This window comes from Corythoichthys intestinalis, unplaced genomic scaffold, assembly GCF_030265065.1.
Source record: "Corythoichthys intestinalis isolate RoL2023-P3 unplaced genomic scaffold, ASM3026506v1 HiC_scaffold_28, whole genome shotgun sequence".
Taxonomy (NCBI): Eukaryota; Metazoa; Chordata; class Actinopteri; order Syngnathiformes; family Syngnathidae; genus Corythoichthys; species Corythoichthys intestinalis.
Window position 1 is genome coordinate 80,057 of NW_026651597.1, and position 16,995 is coordinate 97,051.

Genomic DNA, 16,995 nt, shown 5'->3' on the forward strand with positions numbered 1-16,995 from the left:
CCGTGGTCAAATTTCATCCGGCCCCCAGCCTCTGTCATAAAATCAATAGCGTCTGGCCCGCACACAGACTTAATAAATTGGTCAGCAGTACTGCTACCAGCATATGAAGTAGCTTACACACTAAATGCTGCTCCTCATTTACCCACTAAAAGGCAGCAGCACTCTAAGCGACATTACCCGTGTTACCCTTTATTCCCCATTTCTAAAATGGCGACAATCGACAAAAAAAAGAAAGTTGACTGTGACGGCCGACGCTTCAAGGATAGGTGGAAATTGGACTATTTCTTCTCTAAAATACGCAACAACTGTGTCTGCGTCATTTGCAAAGAGACAGTCGCTGTTTTTAAAGAGTTCAATGTGAGGCGATATTACCAAACAAGACACGCTGACATGTACGACAAGATTACAGGGAAGATACGTAGCGAGAAATTGAAGCAACTTGAAGCTAGTTTAATTTTACAGCAGCAGTATTTCGCAAGAGCCCGAGAGTCGAAAGAGAACGCCACAAAGGCTAGTTGCGTGATTGTTGAAATAATTAATTTAGGGCTGTCAAACGATTAAAATTTTTAATCGAGTTAATCACAGCTAAAAAATTAATTAATCATAATTAATCGCAATTCAAAGCATCTATAAAATATGCCATATTTTTCTGTAAATTACTGTTAGAATGACAAGATAAGACGCAAGACAGATATATACATTCAACATACTGTACATAAGTACTGTATTTGTTTATTATAACAATAAATCAACAAGATGGCATTAACATTAACATTAACATTCTGTTAAAGCGATCCATGGATTGAAAGACTAATAGTTCTTAAAAGATAAAATGTTAGTACAAGTTATAGAAATTTTATATTAAAACCCCTCTTAATGTTTTCGTTTTAATAAAATTTGTAAAATTTTCAATCAAAAAAATAAACTAGTAGCTCACCATTGTTGATGTCAATAATTACACAATGCTCATGGTGCTGAAACCCATAAGCTCAGTTGCACCCAAGCGCCAGCAGAGGGCGACAAAACACCAAAAAACACAAGTAACAAGTGGACATGACACTGTGCTGTCATTTTAATCCGTTTGAGCGGGGCATGTGCGTTAATTGCGTCAAATATTTTAACGTGATTAATTTAAAAAATTAAAAACCGCCTGTTAATACCATAATTTTGACAGCCCTAAATTAGTTTTAAAAAAAATAATAAAGCAAATGTGACACACAGAATGGCTTGCTAAAATTTGCATAAATATATTGTTCTACGTAAAGGACGTCAGCCAAGGTCGGCCCTCCACATTTTTACCACACCAAATCTGGCCCCCTTTGCAAAAAGTTTGGACACCCCTGTAATAGATCAAGTACACCCATTTAAACGCGATAAATATTTACTCTTAAATTCAAAAATACTTTTTAACAAATCACAACTAAAAACAATAGACCATGCCTCTTAAGTAAAAGACAACAATATTAAGACCGCACAGAAACACAGAATAAATAAAATATGTTTTTCAAGAAGAAAAGATAAAATTGCACTTAATAACTTAAGCATTTAGGCAAATGAAAACTTTCCCCCTCATAGCTTCTGCTATGGTGTTCCATTGGGATGCAACGATACAGTTAAGTCACCGTTCGGTACGATTTTTGATACGGGGACACAATTTTCGATCCGATTCAATACATTTAATGCTCTGGAAAAAAAAAACTAACAAATTGTATTTTTTGTTTCTTTTTTTCTTTTTTTGCTAACGAGCAAAGATTAAATTGCCATCATATAAACATGCATTTTAGTGCATAATATTTATGTGCTTACTTCTTACTGATCTGAAGAAATTTTGTATAAAAGTGGTGAGAACAATCTTTACTGTTTGTAAAGTGAGGCGACACTGACACTGTTGATTGCTACAGCTCTCGTAGCAGCTAGGTTTACTACATGAGCAAGACATCATATTTGTGGTCCGAATCCATCTGTGTCACGTACTGAATTAACAATATCAGCAGCATTATCTATAGTCACTGATATGGATTGATTTGGCCTTCTTAACTTCCATTCAGTCATGGTGCTTTATAATTCATGTAGTATATGGACTACGTGTCCCATAATGACTCTGGGCTCACGTAGCCATGGCACGGGACGTAGCACATCTAGTTTGCTAGTTCATGATATCTAGTGTGTGCGCGCATAAAAAAGTTAGCAAACGCCACATTCACGTCTGCTCATTACTGCACAACAACACCAGCATATGACAATCGACTTTCATAAACAGGACGAGTTTGAAGCACAGCGCTCTTTATTTACCACTCAATGTTCCTCATGTCAGCTGTCTGTTGTCAAACCGAGGTTGTTCGTAACAGCCAAGTCAGTAACAATGTTTTGGCGGACTTCGTTGTAAATATCCGGTGTTATGCCGAAAAATAGCCGCCCCGCGTGAAAGGCCACCCCTGACGGGCGCGCCCACACGTCAACAACACCGGCACGGCAGAGATGATCCGCAGTCAATCCAGAGCACTGACGCGGCCGGTATACGTTGAACAATAGGATATAATGGGAACGATTGGCTCCGGCGCTACTTTTTGCTGGATCTGGAGCGAAGATGCATTTTGCGTAGTTGGTAACAAGGAATCCGAACTTTTAACAGCAACATCTGGCGCACCCACGCGCGCACACACGTGCACGGGAGGCAATAAATCGCAGCGGAAAAATTACCGCCTTCATTTTTATTTATCGTGCGATAAATGGAATTATTGCATATTGCGACAGGCTTACTTGCAGTCATTGCAAGGTGGAGATAACTGCATCGGGAGGGAATAGACTGCACTGTCCTCACTGAGACGCTAAGGCTCAGTCCTGGCTATACAGCTAGCTAAACTCCCAAATGACGATGCAGAAGATGTTGGTATAATTTGCTGACTTTATTCAACCATCACTTGAAGAGTGAAACTAAAAATAGAAATGAAACAAATCAATTTCGTCCCCAATAACAAACAGGTTTGCATCAACGTAAATCAGCGATAATTAGCTGCTAATACAGTAATAACAAACAGTTAGCATGCGTTCGCTAGCATTAGCACATCGTTCAAACCACTACACAACTGGATTTAAGTGTCCGATCGCGAGTGGAAACACACAACAACAACAACACAAAAGATGATACATACAGGCGTTGCCTCTGTAGATATTTTACAAACATTAACAAAGAACGTAGGCTCGTGGCAGTGTTTCCCTTTCTCACGAACTCGCTCACTCGCTTGGATGCTGGACTACTTCGCGTGTAAGCGCGCTCTTCTTCACGTGAGCGCGTTCTTCTTCGCGTGAGGAAGTGCAAGGGCGCCCCCACTTGAGCGTGAAAGCTCCATAAAAAATAAAAGGCATGCATTTCAATATAATGGTAAACTTTAACACAGGGGTCCCCAAACTACGGCCCGCGGCTCCACATTTGGTCCGGCCCCCTGAACAATACCAGAGAGGATTTTTTTTTTTTTTTTTTTTTTCTCAGTAGTGTTATGTATTTCATGGCCTTTTTCTGTGAATAACTCAGAGAGGGTTATTTGGTTATTATCTATTTAATTAATAGTGCCATTAATATTATGGTATATTATTATTTTTATTTTATTTACTTTTGTTCCGTGAAGAATCCACAGAGGGTTATTTGATTGTGACTTTCTGAAAAACAATTTTTTTTTTTACATTTATGCACTCCTGCAATCGTCAGAAGGGAAAAGTTATGTGGCCCTCACAGGAAAAACTTTGGGGACCCCTGCTTTAACACATATTGCCAAAGGTAGAACAACGACCTATATGCCAATATATACCAATATTTTTTATTTTGCATTTGCCACTTATTGCCACAGTTAACATTGAGGCTTTGGGCCTCTTTTGACCTCGTTGTGAGTTTGTAAGGTTGCGACTTCTGATTAAACAAACTCGATGCCAATCAAAATGTTTGTTCTTCTTTTCCCCCAAATTAGAATCGATAAGAGAATCGATAAAGAATCGACTCGTTAAGCAATATCGATAATGGAATCGAAATCGTAAAAATCGTATCAATTCCCATTCCTAATAAAAATAGAAATATATTCTGGTTATGGCCTCCAGTAACACGCCAAATTTGATTTTTATTTTACTTATTTTTATCATTTCATTGGATTTAACTCATTGTCCGCTACTGACAACAATAGACCCCTGATTCATTTCAACATCTTTCAGTGCTGTTGACTGCCGTCACTGACAGCCAGTGAATTCAATGAGTGCCCTATGAATATAATCATTTTCATTCATTTAGTTTACTATCAAATATCTGATAGGATTCACGCATGACTGGGTGCAATTAGACACACTCAAGTAGAGAAACTATCGGTGCCAGGATTAGTGATCAGTCAGCATACAATAGGATGTCAACATATCCACACGTGGAATGTTCCCTCTAATTTTTCATGTGTCTAAGCAGACACACAAGCTCCCTGAGCACACTGCGGACCACGGTGAGCAACATCAGATGTGTACCCTTGGGTACACACGCCTGTTCAAAACCCTGGATCATAGCAATTACATGGCTTATCAAAAGAATGAAACTACAGCAGCAATTTTCATTAGTTTACTTTTAATATAATTGATTTGGCCCGCATAAAAAGAAAAAGAGAAAAATTTCGTTGTTCATGAGATGTGTACTATGTTATATGTGAGAGACCTGCTTTAACCATAGGAAGAATTCTGACCTGGGTAAGGTCCACTTGTGGCATAGATCAGGGGTCCCCAACCTTTTTTGCACCACGGAGCGGTGTGATTTGGGTCGTTTTTTTTTCACGGAGCAGTGCTCTGTCAAATTTTGCTCCCTTATAAAATTTTGCTCCCAAAACTTGTGTGGCGGTGAAAAAGCCCTTTTATATTCAGTTGGACTCTTTTCTACATGTCCGTCCATGATCAAACATAAGTTAGTAGTCCTTTCTTTAAAGAAAGTTTGTAGTGTTTACTTTGGAATCGTTGAATTCGTGACCATTTTTAACGTTACGCATGTGTCAGAACACCGGCAATGTGCGGCAGAAAAATACAGCAAATATCACATAACATTTGTTTTAGCCCCGTCGTGTAAGTGCAGGGAAAATATAACTCAGCTGCTGAATCAGTGGGAGGCCTGAGCTTGTTTCGTTGAGACGAGATGGTCCCATCTAGGTGTGATAGGAGAGTGAAAGACGCCCGCTTCACAAAGATACAATGTTGGATATTGTAGCACGGTTTTCAGTGCTCTCGTAGCGATGTAAGGATATTCCGGAATGACTTTAATCCAGAACCTTGGTAGAGTTGTTATCTCAAATGCACAGTACATTTAAGGTCCCCGTCATTTGTGATCTCTGCAAGCTGATCCTCCTGTTGCACAGATATGCTCGAATCACTCAATTTATTCACAAACTGGTCACAAATCCACTCCTTTGCAGTTCGCAGGTCTGTCGTGATTGGGAAGTACCGTAGATTTTGTTTTCTTCGAAGTTGTAGGCTCATCTTCTGGCTCGTTAGGTGCCCTTTTCCCCGTAAAAAATCTGCCCAAAGACATCTTTTTTTTCAGTCATTCTAGTGTAGGGGCTAATTATGTCCAGGAACAAATGTGATGCGCCCGCCCTACGTCATACGTTATTATCGAGGACAAGCGCACGTAGATATACAAAACAAGATGTACTGCTAGCAGTCCAATCAATGGATTTCTATGACGACATTCTATCCTGTAGTATTATATCTAGAGTAGACAGGGATATTGGAGTGTTAATGGGCACAGGTCAAAGTTAATTGGGCCACAATGCAGTCATTAATAAATTATTATTTCTGTGCAGCCCGGTAGCAAATGCGCCACGGACATGTACCAGTCTGCGGCCCGGCAGTTGGGGACCCCTGGCATAGATGACTTAATAAATAAAACATAATGAACAACCACAATGGGAGTACAGTAAAATATACTCACACATTAAAACTGTTCAGACAATAAGGACAATCAAGATTCCTATTGCAGCTTCACTGCAAAAACACGCCTCCTTAAAACTAGTAAACTTCCCTTAAGTGAATATATTGTGACCGCACACGAGTTAGGCCTGGCCAGGAAGCAGCTTGAGACGCCAAGGTGTCCAACCAAACAGTTCTTTAATCAGCAAAACCAGCGGGTTTCCCCAAAAGAAAAAGGCCCAAATGTGGCACAAACAGTAACAAAGCAAACAATCAACTAAAATGTCTCAAAAATGGCAACCTAGGTCTGTTCTCATCAAAATACTCAAAATGTCTTACAAGTGGCAACTTAGGTCTGTTCTCAAAATACTTTCTTCCAAGTCTCTCTGTCAATCTCCTTACGCCTTCCCCTTTGCTTCATCTGGTCGTCTTTTATCTTGTCCTCCAGGCCAGCTGCAATTAGGTGGCTTAAGCAGCCACACCTGGCTGCGTTGTGCGGCATGCTGGGAATTGTAGTCTTTAGGCTGGCGGCCATTTTGACTTGATTCTTCTGCTCTGGAAAAGGAATGTAACGGCCCTCCACTACCTGTCCCCGCCTGATGTCACACATCCCCCTCCCCGGGCCTGACGTCCTCGGCAGGTCGACGGAAGCCCAAAAGGCATCCCGGCGGGACAGGGCATCAGCGTTTCCGTGTTTGCTCCCGGCCCTGTGCACAACAGAAAACATGAAAGGCTGCAGGCTCAAGAACCATCTCGTTACCCTGCTGTTGGTTTCCTTGTTCTTTGCCATCCATTGCAGCGGGGAATGGTCCGTCACCAGCGTGAATCTCCGACCCAACAAGTAGTATTTCAGGGTCTCCAGCGCCCATTTAATGGCCAGGCACTCCTTCTCCACCGTGGCATAATTCTTCTCTCTTGGCAGCAGCTGCCGGCTCAAATACAGGATGGGATGTTCCTCACCCCCACTGACCTGAGCCAGTACTGCTCCTAGTCCGGTCTCTGAGGCATCTGCCTGCACCACGAATTCCCTGGTGAAATCTGGGGCCGTCAGAACCGGTGCGCTACACAGGGCTCTCTTGAGGTCAATAAATGCTGCTTCAGCTTTGGTGTTCCAGCTCACCATCCGAGAGTGTCTCTTGGTGGTCAGCTCTGTAAGTGGGGCAGCTATCATAGCGAAATTAGAGATAAATCGGCGGTAATAATTAGCCAACCCCAGGAACGAACGAACCTGTTTCTTGGTCACTGGTCTGGGCCAGCTCCGAATGGCCTCAAGCTTGGCCTCCTGAGGCTTTACCAAACCTCGCCCAATGGTATACCCCAGATAATTAGTCTCACTACACGCCACCTTACATTTCTTTGGGTTCGCAGTCAGCCCTGCTTGCCGGAGGGAGTCCAGGACCCTCTGCACCCGTGGAAGATGACTTTCCCAGTCAGAGCTTTGGATTACCACGTCATCGAGGTAGGCTGCAGCATATTCTTGATGAGGTCGCAGGACTTGATCCATCAGCCGCTGGAAAGTGGCCGGAGCGCCGAACAAGCCGAACGGCATCATTCGGTACTGCCAAAGGCCTCCCGGAGTGGCGAAGGCGGTCTTCTCCTTGGACTCTGCTGAAAGGTGGACTTGCCAATATCCTTTTGTTAGATCAAGAGTGGTAATGAAGCGAGCGTTTCCCAAATTCTCAATGAGTTCATCCACTCGCGGCATAGGGTAGGCATCAAATTCTGACACTTCATTGACTTTTCGGAAATCATTACAGAAACGTATGGTGTTATCCGGTTTTCCAATTAGCACTATTGGGCTGGACCAGGCGCTTTTAGATGGCTCGATTACCTTCATGTCTAGCATCTTCTTCACTTCGTCCTCCACGATTTGCTTGCGAGCCTCAGGTATTCGGTACGGTTTCTGGTTTACCTTCTTCCCAGGCTGGGTGCGGATTTCATGTTCGATGAGGTGCGTGCAGCCTGGCCTCGCCGAAAATACATCCTGGTTGCCATCTACAAGCTCTTTTGCCTGCTGCAGTTGGTTGGGATCCAGATCGGGTCCAAACTGCACTTGTTCCCGAGCCGGGGTGTCCAGGTCTCTGGGGGGAAGGCATGTGAACAATACTTCTCTCTCGTGCCATTTTTTCAGCAGATTGACATGGTAGATTTGCTCACCTTTCCGCTTGCCCGGTTGTCTCACCTTGTAATTAACCTCCCCCACTTTTTCAATTATTTCAAAGGGTCCCTGCCAGGTTGCCAAGAACTTGCATTCTACCGTGGGGACCAGCACTAGTACTCGATCCCCGGGCTGGAATTCCCGCGGTTGAGCTGTCCGATTGTACGTACCCCTCTGTTCTCTTTGGGCTTTTTCCATGTGTTCTTTCACTATGGGCATAACGGCTGACATCCTTTCCCTCATGGCCCCTACATGTTCCACCATGGTTCGGTGGGGGCAGGGTTGCTCCTCCCAGGTCTCCTTGGCGATATCCAGCAGACCCCTGGGCTTGTGGGAATAAAGTAGATCGAAGGGTGAAAAGCCTGTCGACGATTGAGGTACTTCTCTTACCGCAAACAGGAGATAGGGAAGTAGCTGGTCCCAGTTCCGGCCGTCCTTGTCAATGGCCTTCCGTAGCATCGCCTTCAGAGTCTTGTTGAACCGTTCCACCAACCCGTCCGTTTGAGGGTGGTAGACAGAGGTCCTCAACTGTTTCACTCTTAACAGCGTACACATCTCTCGGGTGACCCGAGCCATAAATGGGGTGCCCTGGTCCGTTAGAATTTCTTTAGGAAGACCTACTCTGCTGCTGAAGAGGAAAAGTTCATGAGCAATGTGCTTAGCGTTGGCCTTTCGTAATGGGATGGCCTCTGGATACCGGGTAGCATAGTCTATAATTACAAGGATGTACTGGTGGCCTCGCGCGCTCTTAGGGAGAGGCCCTACAATGTCCATTCCCACCCTTTCAAATGGGGTTTCTATGATAGGCAACGGCACCAGGGGATTCCGGTACCCTTGTTTGGGGGCTTTTAACTGGCACTCTGGGCAACTGCGGCAATAATTTTCTATGTCCTTGTGAACACCTGGCCAAAAGAACCTTTGCAATACTCGTTCTTTGGTTTTCTCCACCCCTAGATGAGCCCCCATTACGTGAGTATGAGCTAACTGCAGAACAGTGGGGCGGTGCATGCGAGGTACAAGCAATTGTTCAACAATTTTGTCTTTAACTTTCACCACTTGGTATAAAAGCCCATTTTTTACCGCAAAGTGGGGATAGGCAGGAGTGGTTCGGTCCCCTACCAACGTTCCCTCTATTACCTGAAGGTTTTTTAAAACATTGCAAAACGTGGGTTCTTGTAATTGAGCAGTGCCATACTGACCCTTTAAGGAGGATTCGGCCTCTGGGATCGCTCGTTCCTCGTCACTGGAGGCAGACTGTGGACTTGAGGCAGTTGAGTCTTCTGGCCTGTATCTTGAGCCCCGGTCTGCTGCGACAAAAGCCGGGGTGATCTCCTTGCGATGTCTTCGCTCGAGCCTCTTGTGGGCTTCCCGCCACAACTTAGGAAAGGCCGGGCAGTCCCGGCCAATAAGGACAGGCACGGGAAGGGCCTTGACAACCCCCACTCGCACATTGAACGTGCCCTTGGTAGTAGTGAGCCTCACCTCGGTGGTCGGATATTCGTGGGTGTCCCCATGGACGCAGACAACTGGTACTTTTTCTCCTCGCTCCAGGTTGGGGGCCTCCAGGACCCACTCCTGAACCAGGGTCCTCGTGCTTCCTGAATCCAACAGGGCTTCCACATCCCGGCAGTTGACAGTGACTGGACACATAGGCCGTGGGCTTTCACTTTCCCCCAGGAGGGCTGCAAACTGGGAGGGGGTGCTGCCAGAAGACTCTGCGGTAGGCATGGGCACGTCAGACTTTCCACACTGCCACGAGATATGTCCTACCTCTCCGCAGCGGTAACACCGACGAGCCTCAGGAGCCAGGGCGCTTTTTGACGGCTCTAGTGTAGGCAGTCCTCGTCCCGGGTCTATTGGAGGGGCCCGATCACGATTGGAGCTGCTGGTTCGCTGGGGAGTTGAGGCAGCAGGCTTACTACGGGGCTGTCGAAGCATGTCCGCAGCAGCGTGAAATTGTTCGACCGCCTCAGTTAGCTCTAGGGTCGTTGTGAATTTCTGCTGACTAACTGCCTTCTTGGCGTCGAACGGCAGGGCTCGTAAGTAGCGGTCAATCACCAGAGTCTCTACCATTTCTGCTGGGGTCTTTTTGTCAGGCTCCAACCACTTCTTGGTTATTCTAATCAACTCGTGCATCTGGGAGCGGGGGTTGAGCCCATTTTGAAAGGTCCAGCTATGAAACCGCTGGGCCATGCCAAACCTTGTAAGGCCATGGCGGCTCAATATTTCGGCCTTTAGCTGGTCATAATCTTGTGCACTTTCTGGCTCTAAATCTCGATAGGCGTTCAGTGCCTCCCCCGAGAGAAAAGGGGCTAATAGGTTACCCCACTGGGGTTTCGGCCATCGCTCTTGAACAGCAGTGGATTCAAAAGCATGGAGGTAGGCCTCCACATCATCAGACACTGACATTTTGGGAATGAATTCACTTGCCTTGGGTTTAGCTCGGGCCAATTGGTGAAGCTCTTGCTCTTTAAGCTGGTTGGCCCTCATTTGCTGTTGAAGCAAGGCCACCTGGGTTTCTTGTTGTGCCTTCTGGGCCTCCAAGAGCATCTGCATTAACCGCTCCATTCCGCTGGGCTGTTGGTTGGTGTGAAGCTGGGAGAAAAGCTGGGATAACTCGTCTATGGCGTCCGTCTCTGTAGTCTGGTCCTAGGCCCACATGCCCTCATTCTCCACCATCTGTGACCGCACACGAGTTAGGCCTGGCCAGGAAGCAGCTTGAGACGCCAAGGTGTCCAACCAAACAGTTCTTTAATCAGCAAAACCAGCGGGTTTCCCCAAAAGAAAAAGGCCCAAATGTGGCACAAACAGTAACAAAGCAAACAATCAACTAAAATGTCTCAAAAATGGCAACCTAGGTCTGTTCTCATCAAAATACTCAAAATGTCTTACAAGTGGCAACTTAGGTCTGTTCTCAAAATACTTTCTTCCAAGTCTCTCTGTCAATCTCCTTACGCCTTCCCCTTTGCTTCATCTGGTCGTCTTTTATCTTGTCCTCCAGGCCAGCTGCAATTAGGTGGCTTAAGCAGCCACACCTGGCTGCGTTGTGCGGCATGCTGGGAATTGTAGTCTTTAGGCTGGTGGCCATTTTGACTTGATTCTTCTGCTCTGGAAAAGGAATGTAACGGCCCTCCACTACCTGTCCCCGCCTGATGTCACAATATATATAGTCTTAAAATAAGCTTGTTTGTCAGAAATTCAAGAATAGATATTGTTCAAAACATTATTTGAAAGCAAACTTGGAACAAGGATGGACTTTTACGGAAAGTGAAACTATCCTTTGGGATAAAAGACTGAATTGCAAAGGGCAATACCACTTTTGGTATTGACCGCAAACCTTCTGTTGTAGAGCATCCTATATAAAAGCTAATTCTTGTGTTGGAATGTTTGAAAGCTTACTGAATTGTGGTTATTTCATTGTTGAAAATTACTCATTTTTTTGTTGTTAATAGTATGCATACTTTTGGTGGGAGTGTAAATAACCAAAGCCTAATTTCTGTCTCCCGAGCATATTTTATTTTGTAATTCACCATAACTTCCTGTTACGCTTTTATTTTGGTGTATTTCTTGTTCCGTGTGTTTTGCAATGTTGTAACTTGAAGGCGGGCCAAAATGAGTGACGGCTAACTGTGACAGTTTTGATCTAGTCTCGTGGCCCCTCTGGAAGAGGCAAAGCTCTTATGGTGATCCTTTTATTTTCTAAGGTGATCGGTTGGTTTGATTAACTAGATTATATCAGTTCTAAAATTAGATATTAATTTATACTGTAGCGCTTGCAAAGATTGGCATTATTAGCACAGGAGTCTAGCTCTCTTTTCACCATTAATGGAAGCGCCGCGTTGCCGTTTCGAACGCACCAATAGGAGTGTCGCGCTGACACATTACAGTGGCGCGGACAGTTGTCCGAGTCGCGCTGCCGTATCGAACGCGACAATAGGAGCGTCGCATCGCTGTATCGAACACACCATTACTGTGGCGCACAGTAGTAGTGACGCAACATTACGTTTATGTTGAATTTTATTTTGTGCGCTGCATAGATTTTCTTGTGCGCAGAGTATGTTCAAGCAGTGCGCGATTGCGCACGCGCACAGCTGAGAGGGAACATTGCACACGGGATTCACATAATACTGGGTTTCACACCTCAAATTGCTTAATTTGTATACGCTCCACTCCTCTCAATCACATATCTGTCTGCCCCCCCCCCTCCTTTTTCACCCCTTGGTAAAAAAAAAAAAAACAGAAAATCACATTGTTTGATTTTTAAAGAATGTGTTTCCAAATTAGAGTGGAAAATAAGTATTTGGTCACCTACAAACAAGCAAGATTTCTGGCTGTCAAAGAGGTCTAACTTCTGTTAACGAGGTCTAACGAGGCTCAACTCGTTACCTGTATTAATGGCACCTGTTTTAACTCATTATCGGTATAAAAGACACCTGTCCACAAACTCAGTCAGTCACACTCCAAACTCCACTATGGCCAAGACCAAAGAGCTGTCGAAGGACACCAGAGACAAAATTGTAGACCTGCGACTTCCGGTGGAGAGGAGAATGGAGTAGGTCGTAGGCGTTGAACGCTCCCGCTCCGAACTGACATTTCAACTACCTTTTCACAACCCATGCCTGCTCAAACACTGAGTAATCAGCAGTGGTCACTTTCTGACGTACCTGATGGCATCTGGGACCAGACAAGCGAGGGAAAAAGACACGAGGAAGGAGGACCCATCCACCGCTAGCCACATTAGCATGTCGGCGTTGACTAGCTTGCTGGAAGACCATAGACAATCCATTGCGGCCGCGATGTCGGCAGAACTCAAGTCCGCATTTTCCTCCCTCGACGCCAAACTAGACTCCCTACAGTTAACCGTGAATGACTTTGGCGAGCGAATCACTATCCTGGAGAGCAATTTTGGCCTAGCCGAAGAACGCATCCACACTCTGGAAGTTTCATGCGCCTCGCTAGCCGACACTTGCATAAAACTTAAAGCCCGGAACGCAGACTTGGAGGCACGAAGCAGGCGAAACAACATCCGGATCATCGGTCTGCCAGAATCAGTGGAAGGTCCAAAACCCACGGAGTTCTTCGCACAAGCCCTGAAGGAGATTTTCGGGGTACAGCTGCTCCCGTCCTCGCCGGAATTGGACCGGGCTCACCGCACCTTCGCTCCAATGCCGAAACAAGGGGACAGACCGAGACCCGTGATCGTGAGCTTCCTTCGATATCAGACTAAGGAGCTGATCGTTCGAGAAGCCCGGCGACGGAGGAACACGTTGAGGTATCGTGACTCGCCGATTCGGATTTATGAAGACTATTCGCCCGACGTCTTGGTGCAACGTTCGGCCTATCGAGAAATAATGGCGAAACTGTACGACTTGGGCCTCAGGCCAGCTCTACTCTACCCGGCGAAGCTACAAATCGTCAAGAAAGACGGTAATAGACGGCGATTTTCCTCCCTCGAAGAGGCTACTGCCTTCCTGAAATCCTTGACCTCTGTTTAAATATATTTGTTTCCCTCGTTTTCGGACTGGATGGCCTTTGCTAGGCTTGGACTGCTAGAGTGGTATGCTTTCAAGATAGCACCCTGTTAACATTGGGGTTAACTATTTTTCTTCTATTTTTTACTCTAACACACAGCGGGAAATAACTATAGAGAGTGATTTTTTTTTTCCCCCCCTCGATCTCGTCTTGTGAAATTTCGTGCATGGTACAACTTTTTTGGACTGGTTCTCGTTTCCTTGCTCGATCCTTGCTGTTTACTTTAAGATTTAATATATTTTTTTATTATTATCCCCCCCCCCCTCTCCTTTTAAAAAGACGAGGGGACAGGAAGGGTAAGAAGAAGAGGAGGGAAAGGAGAAAAAAAAAAAAAATTAAAAAGAAAAATAAAATAAATAAATAAAAATCATTTTTGACAAAACTATTACTGAGGGAGGGCACCATGTTGAGAACCAGGGTTAACCTTACGTCCGGCGGGAGCGTTATTGGTATGGGAACTAATGAGTACAGTAGAAACTGGAGGCTATATAGATGTATGTTTGATGTTTGGTGTTGCAGTAATTTTTTTATTTTTTATTTTTGTTTCATTTCGGTTTTGTCTTGTTTTGGGTTTTTCTTTCATTAGTTTTGTGTGCCCCCCCTCCCCTCCCCACCTGTGCAGGGCAATGTGGCTTTGTTTATTTCAATAACTTATTAATATGTCCATCATTCCTACATATAAAAGTAAGGGCTGCAGGTTTGTGTCTTGGAATGTTAGAGGCATTAATGATACCATAAAAAGGGGCAAAGTTCTCTCACACTTAAAACAGCTAAGTGGAGATATTTATTTTATTCAAGAAACTCATCTTAAAGCATCTGAAGTTTCCCGTCTTAAGAAACCATGGATGAAGTACGTGTATCACTCAAAGTTTTCGGCGAGGTCAAGAGGTACAGCCATTATTATTGGTAAAAATATTCCCTTTGAGCCCAAAAAGTTAACCGAAGATCCAAATGGTCGATTTGTTGCAGTATCTGGCAGGCTATTTGACATCCCGGTAGTTTTGGTGAGTGTCTATGCACCAGTATGGGACGATGCCCAGTTCATAATACGTCTGTTTTCCTCCTTGCCCGATATAGAGTTTTGCTACCCTATTATAGGTGGTGATTTTAACCTTATTCAGGATCCGATTTTGGATAGGTCTTCATCCAGACCCCTCACTCTATCTAAATCTGCTACTACATTAAAAGCGTTTGCAGATCAGCTTGGACTCAGTGACCCCTGGAGACATCTTAACCAATCTGACAAAGTTTTTTCATTTTTTTCCCACGTCCATCACACTTACTCTAGAATTGACTTTTTCTTAATGGACAACAGATTGTTGGACTGGGTAAACCTGAGCAACTATCACAGTATAGTTGTTTCAGATCACGCACCGCTTTCACTGGATATACATTTTCCAAATTACACACCTCCATGTACGCAATGGAAACTTTCCTATTTTCTATTAAATAACTCACAATTCAAACAATTTTTTCAGCAAGAAATTACAACTTTTTTTGACATTAATGATACTCCTGAGGTCTCCAGAGGCAATCTATGGGAAGCCTGCAAGGCGTATTTGAGGGGACAAGCGATTTCATTTGCATCCTATCAGAAGAAGACCGACACAGCTAGGATGACTTGGCTTGCTAATCAGATACTAAAAATTGACGCACAATATTCTGTTGCCCCCACTAATGTTCTTTATGATGAACGTCTTAAATTGCAAGCTGAGTATGATTTACTGTCAACAGCAAAGGTTGAAATTAAATTGTTACACTCTAGACAGCGTTATTTCGAACAGGGCGATAAGGCAGGTAAACTCCTTGCTCATCAAGCTAGATCAGTTGCCCTTTCAAAACTGATACCAAGAATAAAATCAATCTCTGGGTCAATAGTGTCAGATCCCAATCTCGTGAACAAAACTTTTGAAAATTTTTATATAGATCTGTATACGTCTGACCACTCACCGGAGGTCTGGGATGGGGATAACCCGCTGGAGAGGCTTACTTACCCTAGAATGAATGCTGAGTTGGTTGGCGGAATGGGCGGGCCGATTTTACTACTGGAAGTACAAGATGCACTTAGCCAACTACAGAAGGGGAAATCCCCTGGCCCAGATGGATTTGGGGTGGAATTCTACAAAACCTACTCAGATGTAATTTGTCCACAACTGGTCAAGGTCTACAACGACGCCTTTTTTACTGGTAAACTACCCTCGACTTTCTATGAGGCAAACATTTCCCTTCTATTAAAAAAGGGAAAAGACCCAGTTGAGTGTGGTAGCTATAGGCCCATAAGCCTTTTAAACGTGGATCAGAAGATACTCGCTAAGGTCCTAGCAACGCGTCTACAGCAAGCCCTCCCTACTCTCATCGCTGCTGACCAGACAGGGTTCATGGCCGGCCGAGACTCGTCGTTTAATACAAGGAGACTTATTAACATTATTGGCTCTCCTGGTTCTGAGGTACCTGAAGTTGTGATATCATTGGATGCTGAAAAAGCATTTGACAGGGTTGAATGGAAGTATTTGTTTTATATTTTAGCAAAGTTTGGTTTTAGTGATGATTTTATTAAATGGATCAAAATGCTTTATCAGTGTCCAACTGCTCAGGTCCTTACAAACGGGGTACGGTCAGCTTCATTCCCTCTTCATCGGGGCACCAGGCAGGGTTGCCCCCTTTCTCCCCTCCTTTTTACTCTGGCAGTGGAACCACTGGCTATGTGGTTTCGTGAAGAAGCACGAGTAATGGGCATCACGAGGAATGATGTCACCCATAAATTATCTCTTTATGCGGATGATTTGTTACTATATTTGTCAAACCCAGTTTCTTCCATCCCGATCGTCATTGACATTTTAACACAGTTTGGCAAATATTCCGGATACAAATTAAACTTTGGAAAAAGTGAACTTCTGCCAATTAACACCCTATCAAGAATGATACCAGCATCCTCTTTTCCATTCAAAGTTACAGCTGAGGGGTTTCGATACCTGGGTGTTTTCATCCCTGCTTCCTTTGCTGACCTTTTCAAGAGTAATTTTCATCCATTAATTGATAAATGCAAGCTCGACATGACACGCTGGTCACTGCTTCCACTGTCGCTGACTGGCAGAGTTAATTTGGTTAAAATGGTTTTACTCCCTAAATTTCTCTACCTGTTTCAACACATCCCGATTTTTTTAAGGAAATCCTTTTTTCACAATCTAGACAAATTAATCTCTGCTTTCTTATGGCCAGATAAGCGCCCCCGGATCAATAAAACAATTATGCGGTTGCCCAAGAACCAGGGAGGCCTCGCTCTTCCGAATTTCATTCTTTATTACTGGGCATGTAATATTGTCAAAATAAATAATTGGCTACTGGGAGACATAGACCTCTGCCCTTCATGGGCTAGGCTTGAG